General features: G+C 39.9%; 1 long non-coding RNA gene across 3 annotated transcripts in view; it reads right to left on the reverse strand.

The window, feature by feature from the left end:
• Nucleotides 1–11563: 11563 nt before the first annotated feature.
• LOC140511889 (uncharacterized) overlaps nucleotides 11564–12634 on the reverse strand; it is a 75974-nt gene continuing 74903 nt past the window's right edge. For 2 of the 3 annotated variants that reach the window (XR_011969702.1, XR_011969701.1), the window contains exon 3: nucleotides 11564–11921. This is a non-coding gene — a long non-coding RNA (uncharacterized lncRNA). Of the gene's footprint in view, nucleotides 11926–12634 lie in introns of all 3 variants that reach the window. The other variant, XR_011969703.1, reaches the window with a different exon arrangement.

The raw sequence follows: 12634 nt of genomic DNA on the forward strand, positions 1-12634 counted from the left end.
GTTTGACTCTTCTGGCCTAGAGCACTGAGAGATTAGATTACTGGCCCAGGATCTTTCAGTCAGTATGTGTCAGAGACAATACTTGAACTCGGGTCTTCTTGGTTTTGAGGGCATCTAACCATCCACTTTGCCATATTGCCTCTGGGAAAAACAAGATATCAATAATCATTTTTAATAAAGAAATCAGACTAGAGGACCTCTAAGCTTCCTTTCAGCTCCAAATCTATGATACTAAATGAGTAGAATGAATGTAAGAAATACAATGGCAGGGGCAGCTAGGTGGCCCAGTGGATGGAGCATCAGCCCTGCAGTCAGGAGGATCTGAATTCAAATTCAACCTCAGATACTTAACACTTACTAGCTGTGTGACCCTGGGCAAGTCACTTAACCCTGATTAGCTAAAAAAAAATGGCAGATAGAATGGGGAGTGTCCTGGGCCCTTCTTAGATTTATAATCATTGTGGTAAGGGAAGGCAGTTGTTTGTTCTTGAGTATCTGTGTCAGTCCAGAGTTTTGACCTCCATACAACATGCACCTTAGATGGGAAGGTGAACAATGGGAACTGTGAGCAGATCCATCTGAGTGCTTCCTGACAGCTCTCTCCCAATCCCATCACCTGGAAAGGCTGCTTAGCTCTAGACAATATACGTGGCAGCTCAAGTCTGTGTACATGTATGAGCCATGTTCAGTCTCATGGTATTTACTAATAGATAATTCTTCAAGGCCAGGATGGAGAGAAAGTCAAAGTCTCTTTTTCTAGTGCAAAAATTCATCATATATCTGAGGAGACTCTGGGAGCCAAGATGGCAGAGAGATCGGTAATTGCTATCTCTCTCCCCTTGTAAACCTTGAAGAGCTCAGGGAATATCTCCCCAGGAAAAATTCTGGAACGGTGGGAGAAACAGAAGGGATAAACAGTCTTTTAGCCTGTGAGGCTAGGAAAATTGCTAAGGAGAGTCCCTCTTGCTGTGGCTGAAAGTGGACCAGTGCAGGACCACAGCTGTCTCAGATAGCCCCATCTCAGCAAACTGGGAGAAGATCCTGATCCCCAGGGGTGTGAAGCCCACCACTACCAACACCAGGACTCCAGGCATGCCTCAGGATCCCAGGAATGCCTCAGCACCCCAGGGGAATCAGGAAGACACTAGCGCAGACAGGATCACCCTCTACTGAGCTTGCCTATGCTGTAGCTCAGCAGAGATCTCCTGTGGCCAGACTACCCCTCCCACACACACTTAACACAGCGTTACCTGCAAGGTAATTCTGAGAAACCCAAAAAGACTTTACCTGGCCTCTGCTTTCCAACACCAGTCACCTCAGCACCAGGGGCAGCTAGGTGATGCAGTGGATACAGCACCAGTGCAGGAGTCAGAAAGACCTGAGTTCAAATCTCACCTCAGACATTTAACCTTCACTAGCTGTGTGACTTTAGGCAAGTCACTTAACCCCAATTGCCTCATCTCCAGTCATACTGATGAATATTTGGTCACTGGATTCAGATGGCTCTGGAGGAGAAGTGAGACTGGTGACCTGCACAGTCCGCCCTCATTCAAAAACAAAGTCAAGTGCAAGTCATGTCATCATTTCTCTGATGGCATGGTCTTCTTTGGCAATGAAGGATGAACATACACACACTTCTGCACCAGGTAAGCTGCAGCATTTTTAGCTTCTAGCTGAAAGAACCAGAGGTTACAGCACACAAAGCCTCAAGTTTTAGGCACAGTAACTGTAGGACAGAGTCCCCTGTGCTCCAGATGCAGAGATCTACTTTAAAAGTCAGAAAAAGGGTGATCATCATGAGTAAGAAGCTATACAGAAAAGAGAAAAAAGATCACAGAATCTTTCTGTGGGGACAAGGATCAAAATATAAATACCAAAGAGGTCAGCATTGAGACTGTACTCCCATCTGAAACTTCAGAAGGGAATATGAACTGGTCTGAAGCACAAAGAGCATTCTTGGAAGAGTTTAGGAAGGATTTTTAAAGCCAAATTAGAGAAATAAAAGAAAAACTGACCAATGATTTTTAAAATATGAAAAAATAAATCACAGAAGAATTGAACAGGAAAATTGGACAAATGAAAACAAAAACACAAAACCTAACTGGAGAAAATAACTCCTTAAAGGGAATAATTGGACAGATGGAAAAGGATATGCAAAAGTTAACTGAAGAAAACAATTTGATAAAAAATAGAATCAGGCAAGTAGAAGCTAATGACTCTATGAGAAATCAAGAATCAGTCAAACAGAATCTAAAGAATGAAAAGATAGAAGAAAATGTAAAATATCTATTTGGAAAAGCAACTGACCTGAAAAATAGATCCAGGAGAGAAAATCTAAGGATTATTGGTCTACCAGAAAGCGATGATGAAAAAAAGAACCTGGAAAATATCTTCCAGGAAATCATCAAGGAAAATTGCCCAGATGTCCTAGATCCAGAGGGCAAAATAGTCATTGAAAGAATCCACCGTTCACCTTCTGAAAGGAATCCAAAACTAAAATCACCAAGGAATATCACTGCCAAATTCTAGAACTATCAAGTGAAAGAGAAAATACTGCAGGCAGTCAGAAAGAAACAATTCCAATATCGAGGAGCTACAGTCAGGATCACACAGGACCTTGCAGCTTCTACATTAAAAGACTGAAGGAACTGGAATACAATGTTCTATAAGGCAAAGGAACTGGGACTACAACCAAGGATCAATTACCCAGCAAAGTTGAGCATAACATTTCAGGCAAGGAGACAGACATTCAGTGAAATAAGGAATTTCCAGACCTTCCTGATAAAAAGGCCAGAGCTCACTAGAAAATTTGATCTCCAAACGCAGGTCTCAAGAGAGGCATACAAAGGTAAACAGGGGGATCTAAGGAGAAAAACATTAGTTGCTCATGGGTAGTCCAAGCTAATATAATAAAAATGACAATTCTACCTAAATTAATTTACTTATTCAGTTCCATACCAGTCAAACTACCCAGATAATTATTTTCTAGAGCTAGAAAAAATAATATCAAAATTCATCTGGAAGAACAAAAGATCCAGAATATCAAGGGAACTAATGAAAAGAAATTCTCAGGAAGGTGGCCTAGCCCTATCAGATCTCAAATTGTATTATAAAGCAGCAGTCATCAAAACCACTTGGTACTGGCTAAGAAACAGAGGGGTAGACCAGTGGAATAGGTTAAGTACTCAAGACACAGTAGTCAATGAATATGGCAATCTACTATTTCATAAACCCAAGGACCCCAGCTTCTGGGATAAAAATTCATTGTTTGATAAAAATTCCTGGGAAAACTGGATGTGTGGCAGAAACTGAGCATAGACCAATGCCTGACACCGCACACAAGAATAAAGTCCAAATGGATACATGATCTAGGTATAAAGATTGATACTATAAATAAATTAGGGGAGCAAGGAAAAGTGTACTTGTCAGATTTATAGAGAATGGAGAAATTTATGACCAAGCAAGAGATAAAGAACATTATGAAGTGCAAAATCGATAATTTTGATTACATTAAATTGAAAAGTTTTTGTACAAACAAACCCAATGCAACCAAGATTAGGAGGGAAGCAAAAAACTGGGAAAGAATTTTTGCAACTAGTATCTGTGATAAAGGCCTCATTTCTAAAATATATAGAGAATTGAGTCAAATGTGTAAGAATACAAGCCATTCCCCAATTGATAAATGGTCAAAGAATATGGACAGAGGTTTTCAGAGGAAGAAATTAAAGCTATTTATAATCATATGAAAAAATGCTCTAAATCACTATTGATTAGAGAGATACAAATCAAAAACAACTCTGAGGTACCACATCATACCTATCAGATTGGCTAACATGACAAAACAGGGAGATGATAAATGTTGGAGAAGATGTGGGAGAGGTGGAACACTAATTCATTGTTGGTAGAGCTGTGAGCTCATCCAACCATTCTGGAGAGCAATTTGGAACTACACTCAAAGGGCTACAAAAAGCTGCACACTCTATGACCCAGCAGTATTGTTTCTGGGACTGTATCCCAAAAAAATCATAGAAATGGGAAAGTGTCCCATAGAACTAGGAGAACTTTGTACACAGCAACAAGCACAGTGTGCTAGGAATTTTTCTGGTAGACTCAGAACTTCATAGCAATGCAAGGACTTAAAAAATTTCCAATACACTCTTGAGGCAAAATGCCTTCCACATCCAGAGAAAGAGCCATGGAACTGGATTGAAGAATGAAGCAGACCATTTACTTTTGTATTATGCTTTCTTTTGTTTTGTTTTGTTTTATTGTTTCTCCCACTCATTTTAATTCTTCTATGCAACATGCATTTAATAGAAATGTTCGTGTAGAACCTATGTAAGATAGCATGGTGCCTCAGGGAGAGAGTGGGGAGGGAGGGGGGAATGAGGAGGAGGGAGGGGAAAAAATTTAAGATATATGGAAGTGATTGTAGAACACTGAAAACAAATAAAATAATTTATTTTAAAAAAAAAAAGAATTCACCATATAACATTACCCCAATCAACATCATTTTATAGTAAAATCATTTACCCTCTCTCTAATCATGCCTTTGCTGCAATCCACCCTTCAGTCAATAAGTTAAACCCTGCCCAGCTCTCCCCACTCAGGCCAACTCAGACTCTAAGGGGCCAACTTGTCCTATAATTGATTGTTTGGATGCCTGTGCTTTTCTACTAGTTCACCCTTACTGTCTACCCCAACACTGAGTCTTTGCCATCACCTAGCAGACTAACAAGAACAATAATAATCACTACTGTTTATGTAGCACCTACTATGGACCAGGCACTGTGCTAAATACCTTATAAATATTACTGCATTTGACCTTCACAACAGCTCTAGGAGATGTGTGCTAGTATCTCCATTTTATAGTAGAAGAAACTAAGGTAAACAGGTTAAATCACTTGCCCAGGGTGAGACAGCTAGTAACTGTCTGAGGTTGGATTTGAACTTCTTCTTTATTTATTGAGTACCTACTACGTACAAGACCTAGTGCTGAACACTGGGGCACAGAGCTGGGCTTGCACAAACCTATGCAAAATGGTCTCTCTCCTCCAGGAGTGCAACTCACTTTCAGGGATACTAGCAGAGCAAAATTCTTTTTTTTCCCCTGGGTCCTAGAGCTACTCCCCAGTTTCAAATCAAAGCAATTCTAATTGAAGGTGCCTGTACCCCTAATTCAGTCCACTAAGCTTTCATTCCTTCTGGCATTATAGCACTTTACTAAGTGCTAACTCACTTAGTAAATGCAGCTCTAAGCTAATATTGGGCATTCCTCCTTCAAATAGCAGCCCTTGAAGCTCTATGCTCAGCCTCAGATTGTCCTCTCCTGCCTCCATAAGCTAAAAGCTTCAAGCTGTTTTACAACTCTGCCTACCTAGACTCATTCCTGGACTCTTTTTCCAAGTCTGCTTCCCTGAATATATTAGCATTTCAGAAAGAACTCACGCTATCATTAATTCAACTCTTAAAGAGTCCCAGTCTGGGACTACAAAAGTAATATTTCTCTCTCTTACAAATGTAACATTTTTAAACGACTCATTTACATTTTAGCTAAATTCCCCTGATTTACACTATACATATTAAGGGGAGAAAAATCACAGTTTCTCAAAACTAGAGGGGATTTTAGAAATCATTTCCTCCAATTGCGCATGTTATCCGTGTTCTGCAGGAATCCCCACTAAAATGCCACCGCTCTATGGCCATCCAGTGTCTGATGATTACTGCCAACAATATGGAATGCACTATTTCACACGGTAGTTTGTTGGATTGCTGGGCATTATTAATTTAATCTGGTTTAATTCATTTCAATATATTTATTAAAACGTCCTCTATGTGTAAGGCAACTATGCCAGGGATCCAAAAATGAAAAACTATACAGTCCTGCTTTCAAGGAGTTTACAATGTACTAGGACACATATACAAATTAGTATAAGACAAAGTATGATAGAGACAAAGGAAAGATCAGACAAAATGTTTATGAAAAACTAGAGGAGGGAAAATACTTTCAAATAGGTTGATCAGGGAAGGTTTCATGGAGGAGCTGATTTTTTAACTTAAGCAGGTCTAATTGAAAGTACCTAAACTTCATTTTTATTCTTCTGCATAGCACAACTATAGTGAAAATGTATTTAATAGGAATGTATGTGAATAACCTACATAAAATTGTATGTCATCTCGGGGAGGGAGGGGAAAGTTGGGGGGAGGGAGGAGAAAAAAAATCTAAGTTATATGTTAGTGATTGTAGAACACTGAAAATAAATAAAATTAATTTTAAGAAAAAGTACCTGAACTTAACCTTGAAGGAACATAAGGCAACAGGCAAAGATGTAGAAGAAGGACATTCTAAGGATGAAGACCATCCTACATACATGTACAGAGATAGGAAGATACCATAGAGGCTCAGGGAATAGGGAATAAGCCATTTTTGTTAGAACATATAGTGTATAGAGGTGATAGTATGAAATAAAAGTGGGAAGATAAATGGAGGGCCAGTCTAGGACTAGGGTAATGAGTTAATAATGAGCTCAACCTCTATTATTGGAAAAATCATAGAATACATTGTTAAGCAATATTTTGATGAGTACTTGCAAAGGGAAGCAGTGATCACTGAAAGCCTACGTAACTTCATACAGAACAGGTCAGCTTCACTAGTGTAGGGGTCCTCAGAAGTCCTAATAGGGATAATGGTAAGTGAGACATAAGGAAGAAGCAAAATCTGTGCTTGGTCATTTATATTTCAAGGTCCTCTGCTTCCTTTTCCTTTACCTTTCTGAGATACCTTTCTGTGTATCATTCAGTGTAGAGAATGGAGAAATGCACTGGGCACTAGGACTAAGGCAAGGGACAGGAGCCTTTGAGTCAGACTCCCAAGTTAACAAAGACTGTGGTCAATATCTCTGTCAGTGATGATCAGGACCACTACTGAAAACTTTCTCTCTTCCATGCCTTTCCTTTCATTTATTTTGATACCGTGTACTCTAGACCCTGACTCAGGGGACACACACACTCTTTCTCTCTCTCTCTTTCCCTTATCCTCTTTCCAAAATCTACAGTTGAGGGAAAAGTTTTCAGAAAATGGGTGGGTGGGTGTTACAGAAAGGGTATTTTGATGTATTTTATTCTAATTTCTTCTCTGTCCAATACACTATATGGCGAGATATGAGAAAGCTGGAACACTAATTCATTGTTGGTGGAGCTGTGAACTGATCTAATCATTCTGGAGAGCAATTTGTAGCCAAAGGGCTACAAGAAGGTGCATACCCTTTGACCCAGTTATATTGGTGCTGCGACTGTATCCCAAAGAGATCATAGAAATGGGAAAGGGTCCCAAATGTACAAAAATATTTATAGCAGTTCTCTTTGCAGTGGCCAAAAACTGGAAATCAAGGGGATGTCCATCAATTGGGGAATGGCTAAACAAGTTGTGGTATATGAATGTAATGGAATACTGTTGTGCTATAAAAAATGATGAACAGGAAGACTTCAGAGAGCCCTGGAAAGATTTATATGAACTGATGCTGAGTGAAAGGAGCAGAACTAGAACTTTGTACACAGCAACAAGCACAGTGTGCTAGGAATTTTTCTGGTAGATTCAGTACTTCAGGGCAATGCAAGAACTTAAAAAATTTCCAATGGACCCTTGAGGCAAAACGTCTTCCACATCCAGAGAAAGAACTATGCAATTGGATTGTAGAATGAAGTAGACCATTTTCTTTTGTATTATGTTTTGTTTTATTTTGTTTTATGGTTTCTCCCATCCATTTTAATTCTTCTATGCAACATGACTATGGTGAAAGTGTATTTAATAGGAATTTGTGTGTAGAACCTATATAAGATTGTATGCCATCACAGGGAAGGAGTGAGGAGGGAGGGGAACATATCAAAGATATATGGAAGTGATTGTAGAATACTGAAAACAAATAAAATAATTTAATAATAAAAAACTATATGGCAACAGTAAATTGAGAGATTTTGTTCTATGAATTTGGTTATTGTGCAAAGTGAGGGAAAATCAAAGGTAGAGGGTAAAGGTAAACCACAGGTTTTTCTTTTTTTTTTCTATATTTTTTAACCATGTTTTATTTTCATTCTCTACCCTAAATCCAGAACCTGAGCAATACTACCACAAGGAACTGCATAGAGAATATTTTCTAGTTGAACACCCTCCAGTGACCAGTGAAGATACTGCACCAGAGCAACATGTTTATTGTTTGAGTACAGCACCATCTGTTGGAAAAATCAAATATTACACTCTCTCTTTGGAAAATTAATATAGTGACAACCTGCTCTTTTGTACTGATGTGGAAAGCAATACTCTAGACTTTTTGAGCTGTTTGGGCTGCTTGCAGTACTGCAGTACACCCAAAGTATAGTCCCATGCAACCTATACCTAAGTCACACCAGCACCAGGTTTTGGATGCTGTGGTTGTTACTGTCCTAAGGCATTCCTGCTTCAAGTACTTTATTTTTATCTTGTTTGATCCTGGACTAACTTTGCTGAAACTTGGCCCCTGCAGGTTCCCTGGGAGGGTTAGTTTTAAGTAGTGGCTGAGAAAAGGATTAGAGAACATGATCTTGTTATAAACTTAAGAAGACTTAGGCATAATCCCAAGGGAAATATTGAAGTCCAGGATCTATTTTGAAAAATATTTTCTTCAAAAACCATTGTAGAGATTTTATAATAGCTAACTTTTTTATATTGCAATTTAAAGTTTGCAGAGTTCTTTACACACATTATTCCTTTTGATTCTCACAGTTCTGTGAGATGGGTTCATCATCCAGAATTTATAAATGAGAAGAGTCTAAGTGATCTTCCCAGAGTCCCACAAGTAAGGGTCAGAGGTGGAGTTTGAACTCAGATCTCTTCTGAGGGTATCTCTTCTGTGTAGCGTACTGTGATGACTACAAGTTGTGGTCCAGTCATATTATCTTATTTGCTATCCCTCACATACAGTACTTCATTCCCCATTCTTGTACCTTTACAAAGACCATTTCCCAACAATAGGTACCAGGACAAGCCCCACTTGGTCATTGTTGGGGCCCTGATTGGCTCAGAGTGAATGTAAATAGCAATTGTTTCTGTTTTGGTCAGAAACCCCAAGAGACTTCACCTCCAAGATGGATTTTTTTTTTTTTGATTAGGTAAAAGAGGTCATTCTTTGCCTTGTATCTTCACCTAGACTTGATCATTGAATGGGTGTTGCCTCAGTCAAACTGAGACCTAGGAAAGACCTTAGCTTAAAAAGACCAAGGTCTCCCACTGCATCCAGAGCCACCTCCTGTTTTCCTGAACTATATCTTGCTGGAGGAGAAAGTGAAGCTGGTGACTTTGCCCAGCCCTTCCTCACGTAAATCCAATTCACTTGCATGTCATCACATCACCTTCCTGATGTTATGGTCCTCTTCCAGAACTGAGGACAACCAACAACCTGTAACAGTAAGCACTCCAACATACACAGGGGGGCCTTTTATCACAGGTTCTTAGATCTGCATTCATAAAAGGAAAGGCAACTTTCAAGGGGTTAACAATCACTTTACTCAAGCACATGTATCATTCCTTTAACCAAGCACATATATCATTCACCTAGTTCAAGGGAGTCAGCACCCTGAACTTCAAAGAAAATACAGAGATCACAGATCAACAGACATGGCTTCCTCTGTCTGTATTCAATAGAGAGTTGGACCCCAACTGTCTGACCATAGTTACCAAAGAAGGAAGCACTGATATCTGGGTTTTCAAAGCCAGAGGGCTCCTTAAAACAGCTTCCCAGAGTCCTCCTCTGGCCCCCTTCACTGATTTGAACTCAGGTCCTGTTGCTCCAAGTTTAGAAGTCTTTTGTTTGTCTCAGTTCATTGCAGATGTTTTTGGACTTAAGGCCTTAAACACAGTGACATGGAGGAGGATAAGAAGTACTTGGAATGAGAGGGATTTGAATTTGAATTCTGCTTCTCATGCTGCAACCTGAATATCATCTCAGCAATGTTCCAGGGAAGTCCAGTTGTCTCCTTGATAGCCTCTCCGCTTCCATCAGTCCTTGACAGTCCCTTGTTGGCGCAAGAGTGAAGGGGGGAAGAAGGGGATGATCGTCCCTTCCCTCATTTCTGCTTGTTTTGCCCCTGCCCATACCCAAGCATCTCTATCTTGGACCTCATTCCTTCTGTCACACAAGTTAAAGCATAAACATGACAAGCTACTGCTTTTGGCATCACTAGTTGATGTATGTCCTATGAGTTAAAAACAATAATAGCTAACATTAAAGTTTACAAATCACTTTACATACATCGTCTCAATGTAAGATAGGTGCTATGGTGATCCCCACTTCATAAGTAAGAAAATTGAGGAAGGGTGAGTTTAAGTCACTCACCCAGGGTCATAAAACCAATAAACATGAGAAGCAGAATTCAAATTCAAATCCCTCTCATTCCAAGTACTTCTCATCCTCCTCCATGTCACTGTGTTTAAGGACTTAAGTCTCAAAACATCTGCAATCAACTGAGACAAATGAAAGACTTCTAAACTTGGAGCAACAGGACCTGAGTTCAAATCTTGACTCCGCCACTTTCTGAGTGACCCTGGAGAAGTCACCTAATCAACCTGAGTCCCCTGATCTATAAAATTAGAGGTTTGAACTTGATGGCCTCTGAGGTCCTTCCCAGGTCTAGATTTATGATCCTACAATCCCAGGACAGTATCCACAAACACTAGCTGTGTGACCTTGGATAAGTCACTTAACCTCTGTTTGCCTCATTTCTAAAATGGGATAATAATAGCCATAATCCTCAAGGTTATTATAAGTATGAAATTAGATATCAAATCTGTAAAGTACTTAGCACAGTACCTAGCACATAGTAGGTATTATATAAATGCTTATTCCCCCTACCCTGTCCCCTTGTAATGGGAGTTAAAAATCTTCCCAGCCCATTAATAGGCCTCAGGTGGAATATTAAGGGAAGTTTGATTAGGGGAGACATTTTGTATGAAGGCCCACACCTTTTGTTAATTGCTAATGAGACACTGGATCAGGAGGGTCTTACCTTCTGCCTCTGAAAAGTGTATATATACTCTGAGGTGAGGTTTTTCTTTGGGGCTCAAATCACTAGAAGAGTGTTTGTGTGATTAGGCCAGACGAGACTCCAGGTAGCTGGTAAAGAGCCCTCACTCTTTGAAAACCCAGATATTGGTGCTTCTCTCATGTATGTATCATCTATAGTCAGACAGTTATAAGCCCTGTCTGCTAGTCTTTCTGTTTGTAATTTCCACTTGTAATTTGTTTGTATTTTCTCTGAAGTTCAAGGTGCTGACTTTCCCCTGAACTAAGTGAATGATATATGTGCTTGATTAAAGTAAGATTGTTTACCCCTTTTAAGGTTGCTTTCCTTAGAAAAACAGATCTAAGAACCTCCTGTGGATGCCGGGGTGCTTGCTGTTACACCCCTCTGCATTATGTCTGTAAAAGTCAGGTAATTCCTAAGCCTTGTGACATAATAAACTCTCCTAAGGAGAAGCCCTAAGGGAGAGCCCTCAGACAGAGGAAATCATGAACACACAGACAATAAAAAATGTATTTTCTGCTTAATTTTTAATGTAGGTATTAATGTCTGAAAGGGACATGTGCTTCTTTTACACATTTTCATATGACGGTGAGAACTTTCCTGTCTGGGTCTTCAGTGGTGATGGGTGTAGCTCCTCCAGGAGCAGTTGCCAGCTGCATTTCCATAGGTGTGGCCTCCCAAGATGATGACCAAGGACACTAGGCTAGAAGCACTGCTGGTCCCAAGTCTTTTGGTCAGGATCCTGGGCTGTCTCGGGGTCAGGAAGGAGATGGTGGTCAAGATGTCAGCAGTATTTGACTTGCCTGGCATATTCCATTTCGTGCTTCTCCTTCAGGTTGCCTTGTTGATCAGCTAGGTTGAATTGCCTGTCTTATCAAGTATATAGAAATAAAATCTCTGTTGATAATATTGGGGATATTTTAGCTTATGGTTAAGTATACAAGTAATTATCAAAATTAGAACAAACTCAAATAGTTATTTTGTATTAGTGTGAGAATAATCATCTTACCAAGAATTCTACTTGGCTATTAATGAATTTAGAAAAATAGATTTTTATTTCATATCATTTCAGCCAGGTGACCTGGACTTTAACCCCTTATGAAAAAGAATACCTGAGTAGGTGAAGGTGCACTTTTAGGCAATTATAAAGCTGTTTTATAACCCATCCTGATTCTAATTACCCCCTGTATCTTATTGGTCAGGCATTCCAGGATTCACAGCCTATCAGAAAACATCTAAATGGGGCGGAGACAAGATAGCAGAGCAAGAGCAACAACTCACCTAAGCTCTTAGACAAACTCCTTCAGATACCTCTAAAAAGAGAATCTGACCAAATTTTGGAGGTGCAGAATCCAATAGGAGACAAATTGTGGCAGATTCAAAGCCCAGGACAGACTGGAAAGTCCATGGGAAGGATCTGCACAGCGCAATGAGTCCAACACAGCAGAGCGGGAGGGACCCAGGGAAACCTGAGATAGCAGCAGCAGGTGGAACCAGCAGAGCCTCAGACCAGGGTGAGAGACCAGCAGAGCCCAGTGAGTGATAGCCACTGAGCACCAGATATCAGCCACAGCAGGTC

The sequence above is a fragment of the Notamacropus eugenii genome, chromosome 6 (assembly GCF_028372415.1).
Source record: "Notamacropus eugenii isolate mMacEug1 chromosome 6, mMacEug1.pri_v2, whole genome shotgun sequence".
Taxonomy (NCBI): Eukaryota; Metazoa; Chordata; class Mammalia; order Diprotodontia; family Macropodidae; genus Notamacropus; species Notamacropus eugenii.